Below are 25,508 nucleotides of genomic sequence, written 5' to 3' on the forward strand. Positions count from 1 at the left end.
TTGGTCAATTGATTAAAAATAGATTTCTGGACATAGTCCAGCATGGTAGCACAATGCTATTACAGTGCCAGCAGTAAGACTGGGGTTCAATTTCAACAGCTGCATGGAGTTTGTATGTTCTCCACGTGACTGTGTGAGTTGCTTCTGGGTTCTCTAGTTTTCTCCCACGTTCCAAAGACGTATTGTTAGGGTTAGTGAGTTGTGGGCATACCATGTTGGCTGCCTAACCACTTGCGGGCTGCCTAACACAATCCTCACTGATTTGATTTGACACAAACGACTCATTTCACTGTGTGTTTTGACATACATGTGACAAATAAAACTAATCTTTAAATCTTATGCATGGGAAGACTAATGATATACCGATCTTTATTGCAAGGGGTTTGGAGTTGAAACCATACCTGGAATACTGTGTACAGTACTGGCCCTCTTATTTTAAAAAAAGGATGTACTGGCATTGGGGGCAGTCTCAAAGAGATTCGTCAACTAATTCCTGGGGATAGATAGTTGTCCTATCATAAGTGGCTAAAGAAATTAGGTCTGCATTGCACCACGAGTTCACTCCAGTGCAAGGCATAGCTGTAGAATGTTGTATGTGTGTATTACCTGGTTTAACACTGATGTGAGAATAATCAAAAATATTGGTATATTCAAGCGTGCAAACATTCCGCATTGAATCTAATACATGTTTTATTTCATTTTTGCAGTTTCATGAAGTTTTCACATTAAAAATCCCGAAGAAAGCTTCTGGGTCGGGTGATTTTTGAGAAGATGTCTAACTCCCTGCCTAGATTTGCACACAACAGTGTGAGGACAGTACAGTGATCTAATTGTCCTAAAAACACGTGACAGGGTAGATGGCAAGACAATTTCAGTAGAGGGAGATTCTCAACTGAGGGGACATAGATACCAGATTAAAGGCAATGTTAATTGCCATGCAATATGCCCATTACACAAGTATTTGTCATCAGAAACAAACGACTGCAGTTATAACATGTTAAGTTTTGGAAAACTGAACCAATATATTCAAATACACAAAGGAATGCACTATTTCCAAGGTGCATTCAAATCTTAACATAAATTTGCTTCAATAAACTGATAATAATCATTCCTGGCAACAGAAGAAAATGAGAGCAGAAGTTGACGATTTGGCACCTGAAACATTCAGTGCTGTCATCTCTGATCTGCCGTATCCCCACTTCTATGCCAGCTCCCTACGACTCTCAAATTCCCCAATCTCTCAAAAAAATGGAGTTACTACCTCTTTAAATGCTCCCAATGTTCCAGCCTCCACATGCCTCCAAGCTGAAGACTTCCAGACATACATCAACATCAATGAGAAGTTCTTACGTGCCTTAGTATTAAATGACCACTTGAAGGGTTGAGCGGCTATAAGGAGATTTACATTTATTACAAAAAAATAAGGCTTGAAAGTTAAGCATTTTTAGGAAACTAAGTTCTTGAATTTAGAATATCAAGCCAGTTTTCTAAAACTTATAATATGTCACAAATGTAGGCATTTGCTTCTGATGACCAAAACAGGAAGAAAAAGGAGCATTTTTTAATTTGTAGATTAATTGTAGAAATATGATTGTCCTAAATATATTGATACACAAATCATTCTAAACAGCTTATATTTTTCAGTTGTTCTGAAATTTCACCAAAATCAGCTTAAAAGATAAAATTCTAAAGATGGCTCAAAAAAAATTAAGTTCATCTTCCACAATTTTCCTCCTCCAATTCGTTCTGAAGATACTGATATCTTGCTGAGCCATCCTCTGGTACCCCACGAAAGCATGTATTAATCCAGTTTTTGACAAAACTATTGGCATTTACTTACAGTACTCTGTGAATTTAGCAGGGGATTTGGGGTTTTCACAAGTAAAATAACATAAACTTCTTAAATTATCTAATGAGACTGCACTGTGTGCAACCCTCTCCAAAGAAACGAGCAAAATCAGTGAACAAATGCCAAATTAAACTTTTAAATAACTAGTCTTACGTGAAATGCTGCATTGTTTCAGGAGACTAAAGTGAGTTTGTAATGGCATAACTTAGCATAGTCACTGCATAACAACCACCCTGGTTCTGTGTACGCATCAACATTCCTTTGCAGGAATATTTCAAAATGGAATTAAATAACATTAAGTTTACCTGAATGACTTGCTCCAATCCTGGTATGTTTTCAAAATGTTAAAATAGTATTTTAAAAAATTGTGCTTTTCCCTCTTGATTTTGTATCTGACAATTCTTTAATAAATTCAACTGCTCAGTCTGTATGATAACTTCACAATTGTCCCACATAGGAAGTTAGAGTACAAAATTAGAGCAAATGGTATTCGGGGTAGGGTACTGACATGAATAGAAAATTGGTTGGCAGACAGGAAACAAAGAGTAGGGATTAACGGGTCCTTTCCAGAATGGTAGGCAGTGACTAGTAGGGTACCGCAAGGCTCGGTGCTGGGACCGCAGCTATTTACAATCTACATTAATGATTTAGATGAAGGGATTAAAAGTAACATTAGCAAATTTGCAGATGACACAAAGCTGGGTGACAGTGTGAAATGTGAGGAGGATGTTATGAGAATGCAGGGTGACTTGGACAGGTTGGGTGAGTGGGCAGATGCATGGCAGATGCAGTTTAATGTGGATAAATGTGAGGTTATCCACTTTGGTGGCAAGAACAGGAAGGCAGATTACTATCTGAATGGTGTCAAATTAGGAAAAGGGGAAGTACAACAAGATCTAGGTGTCCTTCATCAGTCACTGAAAGTAAGCATGCAGGTACAGCAGGCAGTGAAGAAAGCTAATGGCATATTGGCCTTCATAACAAGGGGAATTGAGTATAGGAGCAAAGAGGTCCTTCTGCAGTTGTACAGGGCCCTGGTGAGACCACACCTGGAATATTGTGTACAGTTTTGGTCTCCAAATTTGAGGAAGGACACTTTAGCTATTGAGGGAGTGCAGCATAGGTTCACAAGGTTAATTCCCGGGATAGCGAGTCTGTCATATGTTGAAAGATTGGAGCGACTGGGGTTGTATACTCTGGAATTTAGAAGGATAAGAGGGGATCTCATTGAAACATATAAGATTATTAAGGGATTGGACACGCTAGAGGCAGGAAACATGTTCCCGATGTTGGGGGAGTCCAGAACTAGAGGCCACAGTTTAAGAATAAGGGGTAGACCATTTAGAACGGAGTTGAGGAAAAACTTTTTCACACAGAGCATCATGGTTCTGTGGAATGCTCTGCCTCAGAAGGCAGTGGAGGCCAGTTCTCTGGATTCTTTCAAGAAAGAGTTAGATAGAGCTCTTAAAGATAGTGGAGCGAAGGGATATGAGGAGAAGACAGGAAAAGGGTACTGACTGTGGACGATCAGCCATGATCACAGTGAATGGTGGTGCTGGCTCGAAGGGCTGAATGGCCTACTCCTGCACCTATTGTCTATTGAATTGATTCCACAACCTACAGACTTACATTCAAGGACTCATTACAACTCCTGCTCTCAATATTATTTTTATTTACACAATCGTCTTCTTCTGCACATTGAGTTTGTATGTCTTTATGTATTGCTTTTCATAAAATACTACTGTATTTCATATTTCCCTGAAAATATCTGCAAGAAACTGAATCTCAAGATGAAGGGCCTTGCCCTGAAATGTTGACTGTTTATTCTCCTCCACAGATATTGCTTGATTGCTAAGTTCCTCCAACATTTTAAGTGTGATTGCAAGGTAGTATATTGTAACCTACACGTATTTAAATAATAAATTTACTTTGAACTTTAAACTTTGAAATTTATTGCAGCATGTTTTTATTTACAACATATTGAACTCCAAAGCAAAACTATATCTATAATTAGTCTATCCTTTCCTTTTTAACTTTGATTCAAGTGGTTAGCACCAACTTAAAAACCTGAAACTCAGCAGGACATGAGGACTAAATTTCACATTTTATGGAACAAAGCTAAGATTCATGTCAAGAGGGAAAATTCCCAGCCAAAGATAACAGCACAGATAACAGTCCAGATAAGGGAAACACCACCCCACCAGCCTCCGGGTCCAACATATTATTCTCCATAACTTCCGCCACCTCCAACGGGATCCCACCACTAAGCACATCTTTCTTTCCCTCCCCCCCCCTGCATTCCGCAGGGATCGCTCCCTACGCAACTCCCTTGTCCATTCGTCCCCCCCATCCCTCCCCACTGATCTCCCTCCTGCCACTTATCCGTGTAAGCAGAACAAGTGCTACACATGCCCTTACACTTCCTCCCTTACCACCATTCAGGGCCCCAAACAGTCCTTCCAGGTGAGGCAACACTTCACCTGCAAGTCGACTGGGGTGATATACTGCATCCGGTGCTCCCGATGTGGCCTTTTATATATTGGCGAGACCCGACGCAGACTGGGAGACCGCTTTGCTGAACATCTACGCTCTGTCCGCCAGAGAAAGCAGGATCTCCCAGTGGCCACACATTTTAATTCCACATCCCATTCCCATTCTGACATGTCTATCCACGGCCTCCTGTAAAGATGAAGCCACACTCAGGTTGGAGGAACAACACCTTATATACCGTCTGGGTAGCCTCCAACCTGATGGCATGAACATCGACTTCTCTAACTTCCGCTAAGGCCCCACCTCCCCCTTGTACCCCATCTGTTACTTATTTTTATGCACACATTCTTTCTCTCACTCTTTTTCTCCCTCTGTCCCTCTGAATATACCTCTTGCCCATCCTCTGGGTCCCCGCCCCCCCCGTCTTTCTTCCCGGACCTCCTGTCCCATGATCCTCTCGTATCCCCTTTTGCCCATCACCTGTCTAGCTCTTGGCTCCATCCCTCCCCCTCCTGTCTTCTCCTATCATTTTGGATCTCCCCCTCCCCCTCCAACTTTCAAATCCCTTACTCACTCTTCCTTCAGTTAGTCCTGACGAAGGGTCTCGGCCTGAAACGTCGACTGCACCTCTTCCTACAGATGCTGCCTGGCCTGCTACGTTCACCAGCAACTTTGATGTATGTTGCTTGAATTTCCAGCATCTGCAGAATTCCTGTTGTTTGCCGATATATTTGTATTGGTTGAAATGATGTAATGTATTTGTGAAGATCAGGCGTCACAGACATAAAGGGTGTGGTTAGAAGTTCTGCAATGTTAACCATGACCTTGTAGCAAAACTTTAATTGTTGTGGGTGTTGTGGGCAAGCATCTGTTGCCAAAATCAACAAAATCATGTGGCACAGAGAATACAAAGCTTTTCTATTCACATAATATTTCTTCACACCTTAGTGAAAAATACTGGCTAAACCTTGAAATATTCACGAGTCCTGTGATAATTCCAGATCCTCCTCCTACAAATTTGGTATGCAGAACAATGAATTGGGAAAGCCCAGTAAAACCTAAACTGGTTCTCCAGAATTGCACTTCAAAAGGTTCACTGAAATTCAATGACTAAAAGGACAGCTTTGAATCAATCTCCCACTTTATTTACATTATGTAAAACATACTTAATTTGCCTGTTAGTATTTCTCAACAAAAAAAATAGGAAATGAAAAAAAAGATAGGACAAAGAGTCCAGAGCTCAGTAAAGACCTTTGGAACCATACATTCTCACACCATTAAAAAGATTTAGAGCATAAATATGGAAAGCTGACGGTAAGCACATATAACACTTAAAATATTTTCCCCTGGAACAAACATTTGTAGAGATAGGATTTAAAACAGCAGTTCACATTAACACATCAAAGAAATTTTGAAGATTCTGAAAACAAGGACTGTTCTAAAAAAAACCCATTCACCAGAGGCCTGAAATTAAAAATCAAATCATCTATGTTAGATATTGGTCAATCAAAATCAATCCATTACTGCCTGTAAGAAGTTCGACCACATGGGTTTCCCCGGGGAGCTCTTGTTTCTTCCCACATTCCAAAGACACATAGGTTAATCGGTGACATGGGTGTAATTGGGTGGCATGGGTTCTTTGAGCCAGAAGGGCCTATTATCATTCTGTGAAGAAGAAAGAAGAAAGCCCTTAACTCTGAGTGGAGTCATCTGGATGCCCTCAGGACGGCGTTTTTTTAGCAGGCTTTCTTATTTGTATGAGGCCGAGTTGCTAACTCGACGCTCAACCCAGCACGGATGGAAAGCATGCAAGGGAGCCGGCTGGATTCGAACTCGGGAGCCTTCGCTCCGAAGTCCAGCGCTGATGCCACTACACCACCAGCCAGCATTATCATTCTGTATCTCTAAATTAATCTATATTTACATATACACACACACAATACTTAATTAACCTAAAATGCCTAACTGCATCCAAAAAAGCAGTCATTCAACACAAACATGTAATTTGAATGTAATATCTTCCATTACACATTTAAACCATCAAGATGAAAATACCACAGAATGATAGACTGCCTGCTAAATCCTCTCACTGCTGTCATTATTGTTTTAAACAACAAATTCTGAAGATAAAGACCTGTATCAACATTTGAATTTGGTGAGATTCAATATTCCTTGCATGCAACACAGCTCCAGCAATCCAGATTTCACCCTGATCGTGAGTGCTGTGTCTGTGGAATTTGTACCTTTTCTATCACTGAGTGGGTTTCCACAGGTATTATAATTTCCTCCATCTCACAGATAATAATTAATTGGTTACTGTAAATTATCCCTCATGTTGGTGGGTGATAGGAGGGGCAGATTGATGAGCTTATGAAATATATATGTATATAAATAGAGAAATGGGACTGAGGGGAATGGTCATACCTCTTGTCTACAGCCAATTTAGGGTGGGTGGGGAAGAGGTATAACCTCAGCAATTGGACTGGATCATTTAGTTTGATGTTCCAAGTTGCTCTGGATGTTTATACATTTTCAGGAGCTCTATATACGAAAGGGTGCAAATATTGAAACAAAATATAACACAATAATGTTCTTCAGACAGCATATGGGGTTGTAAGAACATGTGGACAATTTCAGGTAAATAATCTTTTATTAAAACTAGTGATGAGTTGATTCCAAGTATGAAGAGACTGACTGACCTACAAGGAAAAGATGAGGAGATTGAAGATACACTCAAGAGTTTGGAAGGATAGGAGGCGATCTAAATTAAATAAATATTGAGAAGGGCGAGAATGATGAGAAAGTGTTTTATTCAGGAAATCTACATATAAGAGGGTATTTTTCAGAATCGTAAGACAGAATGAAGGAAATTCTACTCTTGGAGGAACCTGAATCTTTGGAATTGTCTCTCAACGCAAGACAATTTCAAATATATTCAAGGGCAAGAAAGATATTCACAAACTAAAAGAGATTCAAAGATAATAGGAAACAGAGGAAGGTCGAGCTGAAGCCAACATCAGAGTGTTAGGGGATATTATGGAGTTATGTGAATATAGCAGATAATAATTCAGCTCTTAATATAGATTGTAAATTGCAAGCAGTAACCTGAATTAAAAAAAAGACCTTTGCAAAATGGTGATCGTGAATCATGGTTGCATAAGCCAAATGTTAAGACAATGGGGTTTTGTTAATTGCCTTGCATCAAGTTTGGTTTACGCCTTAAAATTCAAGGAATTTGCACTACTGTAACATTGTGCAAGTTCAGGGAAGTATGCAATTAGTTTGTCTCAGCCAAGCTATTTGTACATTTAGAGGTGACGCCCACTGTAGATATGCAATTTCTAAAGAAGCATTACCCATCCAAAGTAAATGATGTCATTGTAACTATTGAAACTGTAATGAATCATCTAATGATTTTAAGAGTATGAGAATGTGATGTACTTTGGGTTTGGGAGACTACCACAAGTGTCTCCACAAGAATGTCTATTTTGCATGATAAATGAAGACTTTCATATCCAGAACTCCAGTATCTCTCCAGTGACTTCAATCACAGTAACAAGATCAGCCATAATCTTAATAAAAGGTGCAGCAAAGTCAAGGAGCCAAATTGCCCACTCTTGCTTCTGTCTCTAATGCTCTCATCTGACCTTGACTTTTCAGGTTTTGGTCAATGAGACAATTCAACATTACACACAAATAAACCAATCAGTTCTGTTATCATCAGATGTAATATATTCACAACATGAAATGAAGATCAGTTTTTCCTCTGGTATTTTACCTTCGTGGTAGTAAAGGCTTGCTTCATAACCTCCTCACCTTTAACTATAATATCATACATTACTGTTCTGATCAAATTTACCAAATATGATTACAACTATTCCAAATTTTAAAAAAACATACTTTTGTGTATCTTTAATATTATTAAAAATTCACAGCTTTACAAGAAGCTTGAAAAACATTTTGAAATTTCTTTAACTAATAAAAATAAAATAATTCTTGATCTCTGGACTTCAGAAGACATTTTGACTGGCTGAATTAAATGGATATGCAGTGTACCATAGAAAAATAATTTTCAACTGAGTATGTGAAACTAGCTTAAGCACGAACTGGAAATCCATTTCTTTACAAAGTTTATCCTTTCTACAACTTTAAAATGGCAGAATTGATCAACTCACAGAACAAATTCCCAATGAGACAATAATAAATATTTAAAGTATAACTAGTTTAACAACATTAATATTTACTTGAATTAACATAACAGAATTTTCTGCAATTTATTGTTTGACCTGCTGTTCATATTTCACCTCCATTGGTGCACTAACAATTGGTCAACCACTCAACCATACTGGCTCCAGGTCCCTATTCATAAAAGTTATGAGGTTAATTGTTGACTTAGGTTTAAGAAGCCAGTGTTAACGCTCAAACAAGAACACGTTTTTCTTTTGTTTAAACAACTTTACTTTCAACGCCTCCATTCAATGCTTAAGGGCTGCCACCTTTTCATTCCCCAATCCCCTTCCCTCCTACTGCACGCACGCACATAACAGGGAGAGTACACATGCATACTAAATACTTACGTAGTCCAAATGAACAGAACCCAACAGTCTCCCATCTCTTTTAAGTATATATTTAAAAAATTAAATTTGAAAAACTTTTAAAGACAATACAAATGTCCAAACAATTCAGAAGTCCATTAGAATATGCGAATTAGTCTACCCCTGGAAGTTTATACAATTCTTAAAGTACCAAATGCCTTCAACAACAGCTAGAGCTCCCTTAGTTGTGAGACAGTCAGCTAGTTATTCCTTTGTAGCTGACCATAGCACGTGATGAATTTTCTGTGCTTGGTCAAGTTCTTTGATCCTGCTCATCTCTAGATGAAGCCTCTTCTCTGTAACTGACTTGGTGGATTTGATGCCATCAACCAAAGCATAGTTGTCTGTGAATCAAGTTATCAGTAGACTGTCCTTCTTTGGGTCACCATGGAAAAGTTCAGAATAGAGTGTGGCCAGGAAAACAGCACTGTCAATACTTTCACACATTGCAAGGATTTCTCCTACCAGCATACTCCACATAACTCTTCGGATACTTTTTGACTGCCGATAAAGAGGTAAAAATCTTCCCTCTTCTCCCATCAGTACAATAAAATTCCACCCTTGAGTACCTTCATCAGGAAGATTTCCAAGTGAGGAATCACTGAAGACAACGAGCCTCAGTGAGCTATCTTTTCAAAGCTGTTGAAACTTCAAGACTATCTTTTCAGATTGAATTCTGCACACTATCTTGTTTGCCTCATGTAAAGTTTGTACTGTAGCATGTTTTGTGTTGGATGCCAAGTTGTAGGAACCAAACATGATGTCAGGTCTGCTCTGCCTTGCCACCCATAGAATCTGACCTATCTTTGACTCAAATTGGTCCGCTTCAGCTTCACAGAGGGGTGCATCACGTTGTGTGGCACGTGAGGATTCCATGCAGATTGTCTGAAGATTCCGGATGTAGCTTTCTTGGTGCAGTTGTACTGTTCCTTCAACAGCAAGAATGTCAATACCTACCTAACAGAATCTGTCATGTTCCTTCCAAACGACCTGAAAGGCAGAGTTTAGCTGAGGGCTAACTGTTGTGGCAAAGATTTGTGAGCCTCTCCATATGAAGTCATCAACATGACAGGCAGACATTCTAATCACAATATCCTGAATCTTGCCAGTAAAAAGAAAGCTGGATTCACTTGTGACATCTTTCCACCTGTTTTCAACATTATTTCCTTGATCTTTTTATACCAGTTGAGTGATGCATTTGCTAAACCATACACACACTTTTTGAGTTGCTCTTCGCTTCTGGCTTCAGGCAGGAGTTTAATGTAAATGTCATGTGACAGCTCCATTCCCTGTAAGAATGTAAATTTTATGTTCATGCAATGGGTTTGTCAATGCTTTTGACATATCACTGAGAGAAGCAGCCGGAGAGACTCTGATGCACCATGTTGGCAAGTCTTTTTGGAGTTCTTCTATGTTCAGTTCCTCAAAACCTCTTGCCAACAGACATGCTGTTGGTATAATTGTTGTTGGGATTTTTCTCTGTGTGCACACCGATCTTGTAGACACTGCCTTTCGGCCAATGTCTCCAGCTTCCTGAAACACTCCAATATTTCGCCAACTTCTGATTTCATCCTGTTTTACAGATTCAAACGACACCTCTTTAGTTACTAGGACATATTCATCTTGATATTTCTCAGATGGTCTGGCCTGATCCATACTTGAACAATATGAAGTCTGTTGACATGTGACTTGTCGACTGACTCTGCAGTGCCAGCAACCGTGACTAGTTCTGAGTAATTCAAGTTTTACCAACTTTGTTTCTCCCAGTGGCTTTGCCTGTTCATCCTAAGACTTCAGCTTTGTATGAGATACCAGTGTTTTGGTCTACAAAGCTCACAGTTCGCCCTGTTTTACGACTGAAACTTCCATTTTGTTTGCACTCCTGATCATTTCTGTTCAGGCAAGCCTGTTGAGTTCCCAACTGCACTCTCTTCAGCACTGTCTGTGCCACTGTTAAGCATCTCTGTTGGGTGCTTAGCCGCAATCTCTTCATCTCTGTGCTATGTGACCGTGTCCCAGGTAAATGCTTTTCACTTTTTCTGTCATTCTCCATGGAGTTCTGACGGGTTGTGCTTTACATCATCTGGAATGATGCACTCTCACACACATACCTCCATGTCTTACGAATACCACAACTCCATCCTGACCTATGACAACTCCAGGACCTTTCCATTCTGTACAGTCTGCTCTTTCGTAATACCCTTTGTCCCAAGTCATATTTGTCATTTATAGGATGGACCTGTGTGCTCAGTGCTCTTCAAATTCTTTCTGAGCACTCTGCTTCAGTGAAAGCCTTCCTCAATGCATGCAGTGCTGAAAGGTTTCCCAAGTGCCCTCTACAGCAAGTGGTCTGTCAACCAACAAGGAGGGGCAATTGGGATTCTGGCTGAACATCAATTGATACAAGCTATAGCCAGGTACATTGCGCATGATATTTTTCACCATAAGGCCCCAATCCGGGGCTGAATTCCAATCACAGCCGTTGCTTTTCTTTACCTTCAGCATTATTTCAGTAAGCATTTGATTGTATCGCTCCAGAAGTTCATCACTCCAAGAACTAAACGCCACAGGTGTCTTTGTTTCAGAAAAGTAGAGTCAAGTGTATTTATTAGCGTATTCATAGCATCATCTTTGTTCAAGTCTGCCACTGAAATTCCCATTGCGGTCTTTCTCGCTCTTCCTGAAAGCAACACCGCAACAGCCAAGGCATGCTTCGTCTTCTCCAGTTCTGTAACACAAGTCCTTATTCCAATTTCATTTTCCCAGCTTTCATAAGGCTTGCTTTCACCAATTTCTGGCCTTTGACTACCCAAACTTGCAAAGGTTTGTAGACCCAGGCTCCAGCCAACTAGTCTCAACTTCCAGGACTTCTGATTTGATCCTTGGGCCTCAATCACAGGATCCACCGATCACTAAACAGGCTTCAAACTATGGACTTGAGTCAAATTCAAAACTCTGCTGTTTCAAGCTCAAAGTTTATTGTCAAAGTACATATATGTCACTATATACAACGCTGATATTTGTTTTCTTGCGGGCATACTGAGTAAATTCAAGAACAATAAAGAATGCAACCAACAAGGCAAACAATTAATGAATAAAAGACAACAAACTATGCAAATACAAAAGGAACAAAACAAAGGCAGGCAATGAATATCGCCAACATGAGATGAAGTGGTATTTAAAGTGAGTCCATAGTTTGTGGAAGCAGTTCAGTGATATGAATATCGCCAACATGAGATGAAGTGTTATTTAAAGTGAGTCCATTGTTTGTGGAAACAGTTCAGTGATGGGGCAAGCAAAGTTGAATGAAGTTATCCCCAGTGGTTCAAGAGCCTGATGGTTGAAGGATAATGATTTTTCCTGGACCTAGTAGTGATTGATTTAAACCACCCACAAAAACAACCCTAGAAGCCACTTCTTTTAGGGTACCCACAGCCATTTCCTTTTTTGTCTTGACCCTCAACAATATGCATCAACTTTCTTGTTCAAGTTCCTGCAGATTAGTACTCTCTCAAGCTTTCACCCACAAACTAGGCATATTCTTTCCTCCTACAAGATCCTTTGCACCATCTGCTGCTTGACCCTTTTTTTCCACTCAGCCCTCCGCTCCATATTCTAATGCTAAAATTCTCCAACTTGGTAATTCTTGCCACTTTACCATTCTTCAACAAAAACTCATTCTCATTTTTTACCATCACTTCTAAAGGTTCTCGTGCTATACAGTTCTTCTTTTGTTTCAGAATTCCATTACACCAGGTCACTTAGAGATAGAGCACAAAACAGGCCCTTCCAGTCCAAATTTTAAGACACAACAGCAAAATACTGAGAATCACTGTTACAAGTTTAGAAAGATTTATATCATAGCATCTGTCAAAAAATTAACATTCAGGACATCCCAATCCTGACAGATCCACTGTGTATTTACTGAATTTGATATTCAGTAAAAACACAATAGATATTCAGTGGCGTTATCAAGTTATCAGCCATCATCATCCCAGAGGATCACCACACACTAGAAACTCAATTGCGCTACAAAAGTAGCTCAAGTCAGAATCAGATTTATTACTGTCTGATATGCTGTGAAATTGGTTGTTTTTGCTTCCAATTATAAAATTACTCTAAATTACAAAATAAATAAATACTGCAAAAATAGGAACAAGCAGGTGGTGTTTGTGGATCATTGAATTAATGGACCATTCAGAAATCAAAACTCAAAACACAAGAATCTGACGCAATTAATATTCTACACTTGCTCATATCTGTGGCACAACCAGTGTTCTAGATCTGCAGAACAGTGCAAGAAACTACCTGCTGAGGCTATTCTGGAAGCACTAAGAAAAGCTACAGCTTCTGGCACCAAGGAGCACATGAACAGCAAGCACAAAGGGAACATCCCACCAAGCCAACTCTCTTCCTTAGAAATATGTCACCTTTCCTTATTCATAACTACCCCTAAATCCTGGTACTTCCAACGGAACAGAATTGCAGGAGTGCCTTTACTAAAAGGATTGCAGTGGTTCAAGAAGGTGGCCTATTATCATATCCTCAAGGGCCTTTAAGAAGGGCCAATAAATGATGCACATCCTGAAAAAGAAATAAATACAAAAAATTTTTGAAAATGTTATTTTATTAAATTGTGAAACTTAGTATAATCACAAAGAACTTCTGTATAATGAAAGTAAAGACAATTTTCATTTTAACTGTAATTATGTCTCCCATCTAATTAAGATTTCACATGCAATTTGGTTATGGGTGCAAAATTCTGGAAGTAAACAAAATGGGACTTCAGACTGGAATGCAAGTCCTTACGAATTTTAGAGAGAGCTTTAGAATACTAGCATAAACAAATGCAACGGCGATTGTAATCAAACTAGATGGACCAGTCTTACAGAACTCAGAATAATCTAAAGATTAATGTTTGTGTTCACCTAAATCAGTCAATTGGAAAGTCCAGTTAAAAATAGTTTTTTGCCAATCTCAATCATGTCAAACCTTTCGACTTCATTTTCAGATAGTTTAAAATGACACGTATTATTACATTTGCTTTAGATTACAATATTGACGATACCTTCTGGCATATACCAATGAGGCCATAAGCTCAACCTTACCATCTCTATTAACTTACAGGAAAAGGTTAATAACAACAAAAGATCAATTGAATCAATGGATCTCTTTGCCCTTCCTGCCAAAGAACATTCTTGTGTCTGTTAAATATCTTGCACTGGAAACAAATCGCTGCTCAAAACAATCAGCACAGAACCACAGAACATTTTCCACATTGAGAGAACGGAACAATCCAAATGAAAAGGTCAGTAGCAAATACTAACACAAAGAAAATAAAGGCAAATGAATACACAAGCTATTTCTGAAACTTCACCAAAATCCCGACAAAATTTAAATAACAACACTTCTTGAACTGGAAGAGAATTTTAACTCACTAGCTGGTGCTAAGACTTTGTTGGTATAGATCTTGAATCTGAATAATACTAAACAGCAATTATTGCCATAGCATCAAAATCAAAAATATAAATACCTAGCTTCTTGATGCGCCAAGGGCATTCCAGAGAAAGGTTTGACAGCGAGCTAGCTTCATATAAATTAAGTGAACTTGCTTTACCCCTTTCATACTCCAATTCAAAAGTACAAAAGTACCTTCCAGATGTGAAAATAAAAGTGTTTCTTTATGTATTTCATACAAACTATTAGTGAGAAGATAATACCAATTCATACAATTTAAATTTTGAAATGAAATTTAACAGATTAGTCATAGGACTTTGCAGATTTGTTTTCAATTGATCCACATGTTCAAATGCAAATTGTAAGTGTAACTATATTAAAAATGTCTGCAGAAACTATTCCTTACACAATTTGCATTCAATTTGCATGTTTTGTCCAAACTCTAAGAACAAACCAAGCTTTTAATTCGGAAATACAAGTCAAGAAATTTTGCTGATTATTTTTGAAGTTTCCATTTACTTGTCCTTTTTTCAAAAAAAAAATGAAAACAGAATTATATATTACATATTCCCATGATCCACCCTGCACCATGAGCACACGCAGGGTCGGCCTACATTTTTGTTTTAAACTCATTTGAAGATAATACAAATACAAGAGTAATCTACAAACACAATCTGCAACTTTAATCAATAGATACAAAATATAAAGGTTTTATTCAAAGGACAATTTTTTCCAGTAATTCAATGCTTCTACTGAGCTGAATGGTGCACATTACCCAGCTTCCTATTTCTCTTCCATCAGAATCATCTCTTTCAGGATTACAGTCCAAGAGAATAGCACTCTACTGCAACACATACATAACTTTCCTTTCTCTTCACATCTTCCCATGCTAAATCGTGATTACCTTCTGTCGTTTGAGGAGATCTGGTACATCACCAGACTAGCAAATTTCTAAAGATGTATGACGGAAAGCATTTTGTCTGCTTGCATCACTGCCTCGTATGGAGGCAGTATAGTGCAAGAAATAAGTATTACTGTAATTTATACTAAATAAATAAATAGTGCAAAAGATGAATAGTGAGGTAGCATTCACGGACTGTTCAGAAATCAGATGGTGGAGTGGAAGCAGTGTCTCTACAACCATTGAGTGTGGGGCTTAGAACTAAAAGAGATTGCAGATGGTTATAGACTCTGCCAGCTCCTTCACTTGCACAACCCTTTCCACCGACGAGGATATCTTCACAACACAGTGCCTCAAGAAGGTGATACCATCATTAAGGACTCTCACCATCCAAGGCATGCCCTCCGCTCAGTACTATCATCAGGGAGGAGGCACAAGAGCTTGAAGCCCCACACTCAATGGTTTTGTAAACACTGCTTCCACTCCACCATCTGATTTCTGAACAGTCCATGAATGCTACCTCACTATTCATCTTTTGCACTATTTATTTCGTATAATTTACAGCAATTCTTATTTCTTGCACTATACTGCCACCATAAAACAACAAATTACTGGACATACACCAGTGACAATAAACCTGATTTTATTTCCTTCTAAAAATAGTTTTCAATTTGCAGAGAAACATCATGAAACCTCCACAGTACAAGTGTGATATAAATGCAACTTATTTTGCTCCATGATTAGTTTTTGCATTTACAAGAAACAGTAAACAAAATAGTGAGAGCTCCTTTTGTGGATGTTTTGTTTTATTCTACGCCAGTGTCAAATGGGGAGAGACCTGGGTTCAGTTGCTAGTCCTGCTACAGTTGAATATATATGCTGTCATGTAGTCACTGGAAACCTTCCAGCTTAAGACAGACTAACACCATTAATGGATAATAAGTGCATATTCTGGCTGAGACAAGCCCATTAGAAGCTAGAGACTGCTGGTCTACTCTCCCATCTGTTGCACTTGTGCCTAATTACGAGTGCCCTTACAGGTACTTAGCCACAGATCCATGATTTGAGATTCAGGGAGTGGAAGGGATCTGATCTTACAGAATTGATGCATTTTGCATTAATCTTAGATGACCAATAAAAAAAAGGCTCTTAAATGCAGTTTATATGCAATAGAATTCATTTCTGCCATACATAAACTGAACATGAAAGCTAACATAATTGGCAATTTAGAATTATTAGGCGAATGCCATGGCATCTTCATCAGTATCAATCCAAGGTCACTGCACCCATACATACCCTTCCAAATTATAACTTACAAACAGGAATTCTTCCCATTGTACAACAATATCATTCCTCCTCTAATGGCTGTATTTTGGTAAAAGTTAATAGATGACATCTGGAACATTATTTATTATTGGAAATCTTTCAAGTCACAGAAGATTTCAATCCAGCAGATAATAATTTTTAACAGTCAAAAATAATAAGATGTAACCCTCCTAAAATATTTATATTGTCTCACACCATCCTCACTCTCTAACCAAGACTTATTTCATACAAGGCATTAAGAAAGATTCCAGTAAAACAATACCCACAAAACCACCCATAACATGACTATATAAAAGGGCACCACTTAAAATGCACAACAGATCACACAGCTTGTACATTCAATGCTTTTCATGTTTTGATCCACTGTCTTTGAAATCTTTAGCTAACAAAAAGATTGTGCAAGCTGCTCTTGAAAATATTAACTGGCCTTTTATTTGAGTGAAGCTGGTGGGAGTTTGTGTGTGGGTTTTAATTCTTGCCCCACTTTTACAGAAAGTTATTCTTGACTTCACTCTTGAATGACCCAGCTCAAGACTGTGTCACTTACCATCATTTACCTAATCATTTTATAGTTCTAAACATCTTAGCTAGACTCGTGTTTAAATTCATGGAAAATACCTATGTTCTATCTTATAATTTAAACCTTAAGCCCCAGTATCTATATACTACTAAAACTCTCATGCTCTGTCTGTCTGTTTGTCACCTCCAATTAGCGCAAACGATGCATTACAGCGGCACTTTTTTGGCTAAATCGAATTAAAATGCGCTAACTTACAGAATGCAGGCAAAGTTCAGGGTTATATATTCGTATAAAATTGCTCATTCACCAAAATAGACAGGCTCCCTTTTAACCCGAGACCCAATTGGCCATCATGGAAATCAGGACGCAACAGCCCGACGCATGCGCACCGCCAGTCTCAGCAGCGACACCTACAAAAGCAGAGCAAAAGGGCAGGGCAGCTCTATTTCGCAGAGTCACATTCTGCTAATCACTACCATCAGCATGTGCAGGATTGGGACAGATCTAACTGCTGCCCATCAATAAGAGATAATTAAATCTTATTATAATGACATACTTTTAGACACCCATAAAACCCTTTGCTGCAGTCAAAAGACAGCGGTGACTATATCATGTCCATTTAGGAGAGCGCCAACCACATCATCAAGAATAATCAGCATCCTTTGGTGTTACTGCTTCGTACCTTCTACCCAGCATTAGGGTAAACAAAAAATGGTCAGCTAATTATGCCGTGTGGAAAGGGAAGGGGAACATTATGGTCAAGAGATGACGCCAAACGTCGTCGGGAAGTGGCAAGGACAGGGAGAGAACAGGATAAGGCCAGGGCCGCACGACTCCAGGATCAAAAAGTCAGGACAAAAAATGATGAGAGAAGAAGAGACAGAGGAGGAGAAACAGCAGAAACCACAAACAGCAGAAGAGATGAAGAGACGGGGGATGAAAGGGCCGAATGTCTCCAGAATGACAATGAGAGGCACAAGGGTGGCAGATAAACTAGAAATAATGCCATCAAAAGTGTCCTTCCTTAAATGAAGAGCAGCTATATTTGCTTTGCTACGTGTCGTTCTTCTTTAATAAACTGAGGTTTTCTACTTCAGTTTCCAAAGCAAAGAGGTACCAATAGCATTCAGGAAAATTTAATGTTCATTCTGGTCACATCAGACTGCACTACCCTTCTCTCAAAGGGTGCCCCAACGAGTCACCCTGTTGTCTAGTCATCCTACTAAACCTGAACAACCTCTCACAGCAATTATTTTCTTCGTGAGTTATAGTGCCTTGAATTAAAAGATTGAATACTGTGAAATCAGCTGAACTTGCTTACAACAAATGCTTGTCCCTTTGAATTCCTAGGTCTGAGCTCAACATAGGATTTTATTCTGTGTTAACGTTAACAACTATTGACATATAAAACTTTCATTCTAACAGTTCCTTATCATCAAAAAACGCAAACGTGCCTTAATGATGATGATCAATAGCAAATAACAAAGGTTTATTTATAACCAGGAACTGCAAACACGAGAAAAGCTAAGTATATTTTTGGATAATGATTGAGTCATTAACTATCTCAAACTACTGCACATCACATATCAGGTGCTCTCAGGATATGTGAGAGGAAGATGGAGCCCTTGGTATTGATATTTAAAAAGTGACCTGAAGGGTGGTTAAAGAAAAATGAATTCGGAGTTTTCTTTAAACTGAGAAAGAGAAATAAATCCACATAAAATGTAAAAATGTTCAGGTAATCCTTGGGTCCATAAGTAAATAATATTTGCTTTGTATTTTTCATCTTTCCTTTTTACTTCTCTCAGCAGCAAGTCAATTTCTCTGCAATAACCCTCAGTGTTCCCATGTAATTACACAATGCTCCATTGATTTCTTTAGCCTTCATCACATAACTGAAGTGCAATTTCTTCAGAACATCAGGATCTTGTAGTTTGATCAGCTGCAACAAAATTTAATCAGCAAATTTGTACCAATCTTCAATCTTACTTAATTACTTTCTTGAATCTCAAGGATTAATCCCGATGGGCAGTGAGGCTTGAATTGGTGTGGTTATTTCAAGTCCCTCCAAGTTTTGAGTTTATTGCACCACTTTGAAGCCTGGCTAATTTAATAGTGCAGATCTGAGTCATGCTGAGTAACTGACTTGTAACTTAACTACATTTAATAGGCAATTTAGCAAAAGCAATGACTTCATTCGTCTTGTCTCCAGTGCACTACAAATATGGATTTAGTTAAGGCAGTCCAAAATCTTGGATCTTTCAATGTCAAAGTTTACTGTAATACAAGTATTATTCCTAATGGGTATTCAGCCAGAAGCTTAAAACTATTAGAAGCTGTCTATAGGAAAATCCAATTTTTCTTGTTATAAACCTACCAGTCTATCAGCAATCGACCAAGCTGTACATTTACTAATATAAGAACAAAAAAAGTGCTGCAAGGTTCAAGCAGTATTACAGAAATAAGCAACAGGATCAATGGTATAAGCTATTGTGTGGGGTTGGTTGAACTAATTAAATAATTGACAAAATGAGTGGTAACATTTAAGGCAGCAAATGCATAAGGTGCAATAAAAAATACTTTTTCCTCCAAATTGAGTTATAAGGTAGCCAGGAAGCAGCTTAAGAAAGGACTTAGGTCAGCTCTGGGGACAGAAGGCCTTAGTGAGTAGGATAAATGAAAACCCCTAAGTGTTCTATATGTACATGAAGAACAGGATGACTAGAGTGAGGTAGAACCAATCAGGGATAAAAGAGGAAATATATGGCTAGAGTTGGAGGCAGGGAAGGGTCCTTAATGAATAACTAGCTGCATGAATACCTGTATTCACCAGTGAGAGGGACCTCGACAAATGAGAGGACAGCATAGAATAATCTAAAATGTTGGAACATGTTGATGGGAGAGAGGATGCGTTGGAATTTCTGAAAAACATTAGAAGTCCCTGGGGCCAGAAGGGATATACCTCAAGTTACTACAGGAAGCAAGGGATTTTAATGCACAACAGTCTCTAGAGTTTACAGAAGATGGTGCAACAAACAAGAAACATCTGTGTGTGAAAATGCCTTGTTAGTCAGAGATCAGAGGAGAATAGACAGATTGGTTCAAGCTGACAGAAAGACAACAGTAACTCAAATAACCACATATTATAACAGTGGTGTGCAAAAGAGCATCTCTGAATACACAACACATCAAACCTTGAAGTGGATAGGCAAGAGCAGCAGCAGGTCAGAAACAACACAGGAGGTACCTAAAAAAGTGGTCATTGAGTGTATATAGAAAAATAAACAGAGTTAGTCAAGTGACAGAAATGCATTCATTTCCTTATCAAATATTTACAGATAAGCTCATAGTTATTCTGAAGACTTGCAGATACCATTCATATGCAACATACAGGAAATACACTTCACACAGCTCTTCACACATGGCGGCAAAAATAACATTTAGTCCATAAATTTGTCTTTATTCATACTCCCCAAGAACAGCACTTTACTGCATTGTATTAAATTTCATCTCCAACTTGTTAGATTGCATAGATTCTATTGTGTTTCTTGTATTTACTGTGAATGCTCACAAGAAAATGAAAATGAGGACATATATGTACTTTCATAATAAATTTACTTTTAACTTTAACAATGTCTTCTTGCAGTCTATTACTGTCTTCACAATTACAAACGTTGTACCATCCAAAAATATAGAAATGCAAGCTTGTGTACCATATCAAAGTCAAAGTCTAATAAGTGTTACTGATATTTTAAATATAGAAAAAATAAGGGACAGAAGTGGCCCCTAGGGAGACATATTTCAGTATCAAATCACAATTGTGCATGAAAATTTGGAGGTTTCTCGAGTGTGAAAAATTAGGGTATATGATGTAGTGAGAGAACATAACTATCTGAGTTAAAATCACTACAATTGAACTATTATGCAACAAACTCAGGACCTAATGAAAAGAAGTCAAACAGTATGTCATACTTCAGAGCCACAACATTAACTAGCAGGGCAACATTTTTTCAAAAGCAAGTATTAAATTATGTGAAAATTAGAACTGCAACATCTTTCATTAAATGACATAGATAAAAAAAACTTAATGTTTTAATTAATACTTGGAAGCAAGAGTAAATGTAGGACAAACTAGAAAAAAAAAGTACAAAAGACACTATTCTGCTTGCAGTCAAAGCATTTGTAGATAATATTTAAGGTCAAATAACAAAATAACACTGCATCCAGTCATATTCTAAAAATTGTCACTTTGCACAATAGATGAAACTGTGATAATACAGCAGTATTTCATACATTTTAAACACAAATTTCAAACAAATCAGGTTTTAAAGAGTTCCAATGCAAGCTTTCTCAGACTTTTTTATATTCCTCAGCACTCTTAAAGTCCAATCTGTAAATAATGAAATTGCAATATTACAAACATGAATAAGTTAGTCCTCCAGGCATCATTCTAAAAAGTTTTCTTAAGAGGAAATGCAGTACATTATAATCCAATCCTTTACGCCAAGTACAGTGGATTCTGTTTTATTGGGACACATTGGGACTAGTACATTTTGGTCCAAGTACGCAGCTGCTCCAATTAGCCAAAGTTTCATGAAAATAGTTAAAAAGGCATAAAAAAGATAAACTTCTGTTTAACTGAGTAACAAATTAACTATATAAATGAAATACAGAACAATTTGGAATACAAACAATGCCACTACAGTATTATAAAACTGTATATTAGTTCTTAATGTTTATTGACGGAGGAATTCATCTCGTGTACACTGTCCTGTTTTTCGGTTGACAGTAACTGAACAATGGGGTGTCTGGGGTGTCCAGGGAGGGGTAGCACTTCTGGTGAAAGGGCTTGTCATGACTTGTCTGCAGCAGCTCACTCACCTTTGGTCCTCACCGGACACTCAGCTCTCACCTGTGGCTCCACGTAGCTGTTCGCATGCAACAGCACCCACACCCCAGTACACTGCTTCAACAGGCAGGCATCATTCCCCAATGAGATATGGATATGCCTGTCTTGGCATGCAAAGTCAGCTCTGGCAGACTGGGCAGATGAGTTCTACAGTAAGATACAACGGCCAGGAGAGCAAAATGCATGTCAAGGCTCAGAAGAACTCATGGTCAGCTACTGCAACCAAAGACGACCCCAGTTGTGACGACTACTTGTACACTGGACCCGGACTTTCAAGGTCGACAAAGTGCAACCACCCCAGTGCAATAGCTTTTCCCACTTTAAAAACTCGCTCGCACAGGTTTCCTGTCATCATCATCAGCACCTCCTCTCTGTATGCTGGATAACCACCAAAAGAACAAAATCAGCGTAGACACCAAGTGCAGATAATGGACTGCCTTCATTCAACACCTTCAAGTCAAGTCACTTTTTATTGTCATTTCGACCATAACTGCTGGTACAGTACACAGTAAAAACAAGACAATGTTTTTCAAGACCATGGTGCTACATGAAACAATACAAAAACTACACTGAACTAAGTAAAACAACACAAAACTATACTAGACTACAGATCTACCCAGGACTGCATAAAGTGCACAAAACAGTGCAAGCATTACAATAAATAATAAACAAGACTATAAGCAATGTAGAGGGCAGTAGGTTGGTGTCAGTCCAGGCTCTGGGTATTGAGGAGTCTGATGGCTTGGGGGAATAAACCGTTACATAGTCAGGTCGTGAGAGCCCGAATGCTTCAGTGCCTTTTGCCAGATGGCAGGAGAGAGAAGAGTTTGTACGAGGGGTGCATGGGGTCCTCATAATGCTGTTTGCTTTACGGATGCAGCGTGTGGTGTAAATGTCTGCAATGGTGGGAAGAGAGACCCCGATGATCTTCTCAGCTGACCTCACTATCCACTGCAGGGTCTTGCGATCCGAGATGGTGCAATTTCTGAACCAGGCAGTGATGCAGCTGCTCAGGATGCTCTCAGTACAACCTCTGTAGAACGTGGTGAGGATGGGGGTGGGAGATGGACTTTTCTCAGCCTTCGCAGAAAGTAGAGCTGCTGCTGGGCTTTCTTTGCTATGGAGCTAGTGTTGAGGGACCAGGTGAGATTCTCCACCAGGTGAACACCAAGAAATTTGGTGCTCTTTACGATCTCTACGGAGAAGTCGTCGATGCTCAGCAGAGAGTGGTTGCTCCATGTCCTCCTGAAGTCAACAACTATCTCTTTTGTTTTGTTCGCGTTCAGAGACAGGTTGTTGGCTCTGCACCAGTCCGTTGGCTGCTGCACCTCCTCTCTGTATGCTGACTCATCGTTCTTGCTGATGAGACCCACCACGGTCGTGTCATTGGCGAACTTGATGATGTGGTTCCAGCTGTGTGTTGCAGCACAGGCGTGGGTCAGCAGAGTGAACAGCAGTGGACTGAGCACACAGCCCTGGGGGGCCCTCGTGCTCAGTGTGATGGTGTTGGAGATACTGTTTCCAATCCGGACTGACTGAGGTCTCCCAGTCAGGAAATCTAGGATCCAGTTGCGAGGGAGGTGTTCAGGCCCAGTACTCAGTTTTCCAGTCAGGTGCTGAGGAATGATTGTGTTGAATGCTGAACTGAAATCTATGAGCAGCATTCGGACGTACGTGTTTTTTTGTCCAGGTGGGTTAGGGCCAGGTGGAGGGTGATGGCAATGGCGTCGTCTGTTGAACGATTGGGACGGTACGCGAACTGCAAGGGGTCCAGTGAGGGGGGCAGCAAGGTCTTGATGTGCCTCATGACGAGCTTCTCGAAACACTTCATGATGATGAATGTAAGTGCGACGGGACAGTAGTCGTTGAGACAGGACACTGAAGACTTCTTCAGCACGGGGACGATGGTGGCGGCCTTGAAGCACGTAGGAACAACGGCACTGCTCAGTGAGATGTTGAAGATGTCAGTGAGAATCTCTGCTAGTTGGTCTGCACATCCTCTAAGCACTCTGGCAGGACATGGGTTGACCCTGCACAGGGTTCTCCTCACATCGGCCACGGTAACACACAGCACCTGGTCGTTTGGAGGAGGGATGGTCTTCCTTGCCGCAACGTCATTTTCCGCCTCAGAACGAGCGTAGAAGTTGTTCAACGCATCTGGGAGGGAGGATCACCAGCACAGGCAGGTGATGTTGTCTTGTAGTTGGTGATGTCCTGAATGCCCTTCCACATGCGCCGCGTGTCACCATTGTCCTGGAAGTGGCTGTGGATTCACTAGGCGTGTGCACGCTTTGCCTCTCTGATGGCCTGGGATAGTTTAGCCCTCACTGTTGTTAGGGCTGCCTTGTCACTTGCTCTGAAGGCAGAGTCACAGGTCCTCAGCAGCGCACGCACCTCCGCGGTCATCCATGGCTTCTGGTTAGCGCATGTAGTGATGGTCTTGGCCACAGTGACGTCATCAATGCACTTGCTGATGTAGCTAGTCACTGATGCCGTGTACTCCTCTAAGTTGATAGAGTCACCATTGGTTACAGCCTCCCTGAACATGTTCCAGTCAGTTTGCTCAAAGCAGTCTTGAAGAGTAGAGATGGCTCCTGCTGACCTGCTTCTGAACTGGTCTGGAGCACCTGACAAGCGGTCTGTATGCTGGGATCAGCATAACAGAGATGTGGTCTGAGTAACTGAGGTGGGGGCGGGGCTCCACCCAGTACGTGTCGGGAATGTTTGTGTAAACAAGGTCCAACGCGTTCTCCCCTCTTGTTGCAAAGTCCACATACTGATGGAATCTGGGGAGCACTGACCTAAGGTTCGCATGGTTAAAATCTCTGGCGACAATAAACAGTCCATCAGGGTGTGCGTTTTGCAGTTCACTAATAGCCTCATACAGTTCACAGAGCGCCTCCTTAGCACTAGATCTGGGGGGAATGTAGAGACCGACTATAAGGACAGTGGTAAAATCCCATGGTAAATAAAATGGTCTGCATTTAACAGTCACAAAGTCCACTAGCGATGAGCAGTATCTGGAAACCAGCACAGAGTTCTTGCACCATTCTGTACTGATATCAACAATGGCATCCTCCAAATCTTCACTTTCATTGTAAAAAAACAAGATGATGGTTGAAACCTTCAAATTCTTCATAGTTCCTAACTTGTTAAAAGTCAAAAAATAGTTTAATTTTCACTCCCAGTTATTTCTGGCATCTTCAAGCCTCAGTGCTTGAAACCACAGTGAGCAAAACAATTCTGAACTGGCTTACTGCTTATTTTTTTTTAACCAATTATCAGTGACAAAAATCACTGCTTTTTGAATACAAACTCTCGCAACTGACCCAATTTAAAAAGTGTTCGACCTAAGTACAGTATGACGTATTACAGCCACACAGGCGCACATGACTGATACCAGTTAGAAACTGTTTGGCAACAGTCCCCTGTCCCAATTAAGTGCCATAATATCCCAAATA

At 39.7% G+C, this 25,508-nt stretch overlaps 1 protein-coding gene across 4 annotated transcripts in view; it reads right to left on the reverse strand.

The window, feature by feature from the left end:
* usp54a (ubiquitin specific peptidase 54a) overlaps positions 1–25,508 on the reverse strand; it is a 144,199-nt gene that overhangs the window by 72,318 nt on the left and 46,373 nt on the right. The window lies entirely within an intron of this gene.

Source organism: Mobula hypostoma, chromosome 18, assembly GCF_963921235.1.
Source record: "Mobula hypostoma chromosome 18, sMobHyp1.1, whole genome shotgun sequence".
NCBI classification, from domain to species: domain Eukaryota; kingdom Metazoa; phylum Chordata; class Chondrichthyes; order Myliobatiformes; family Myliobatidae; genus Mobula; species Mobula hypostoma.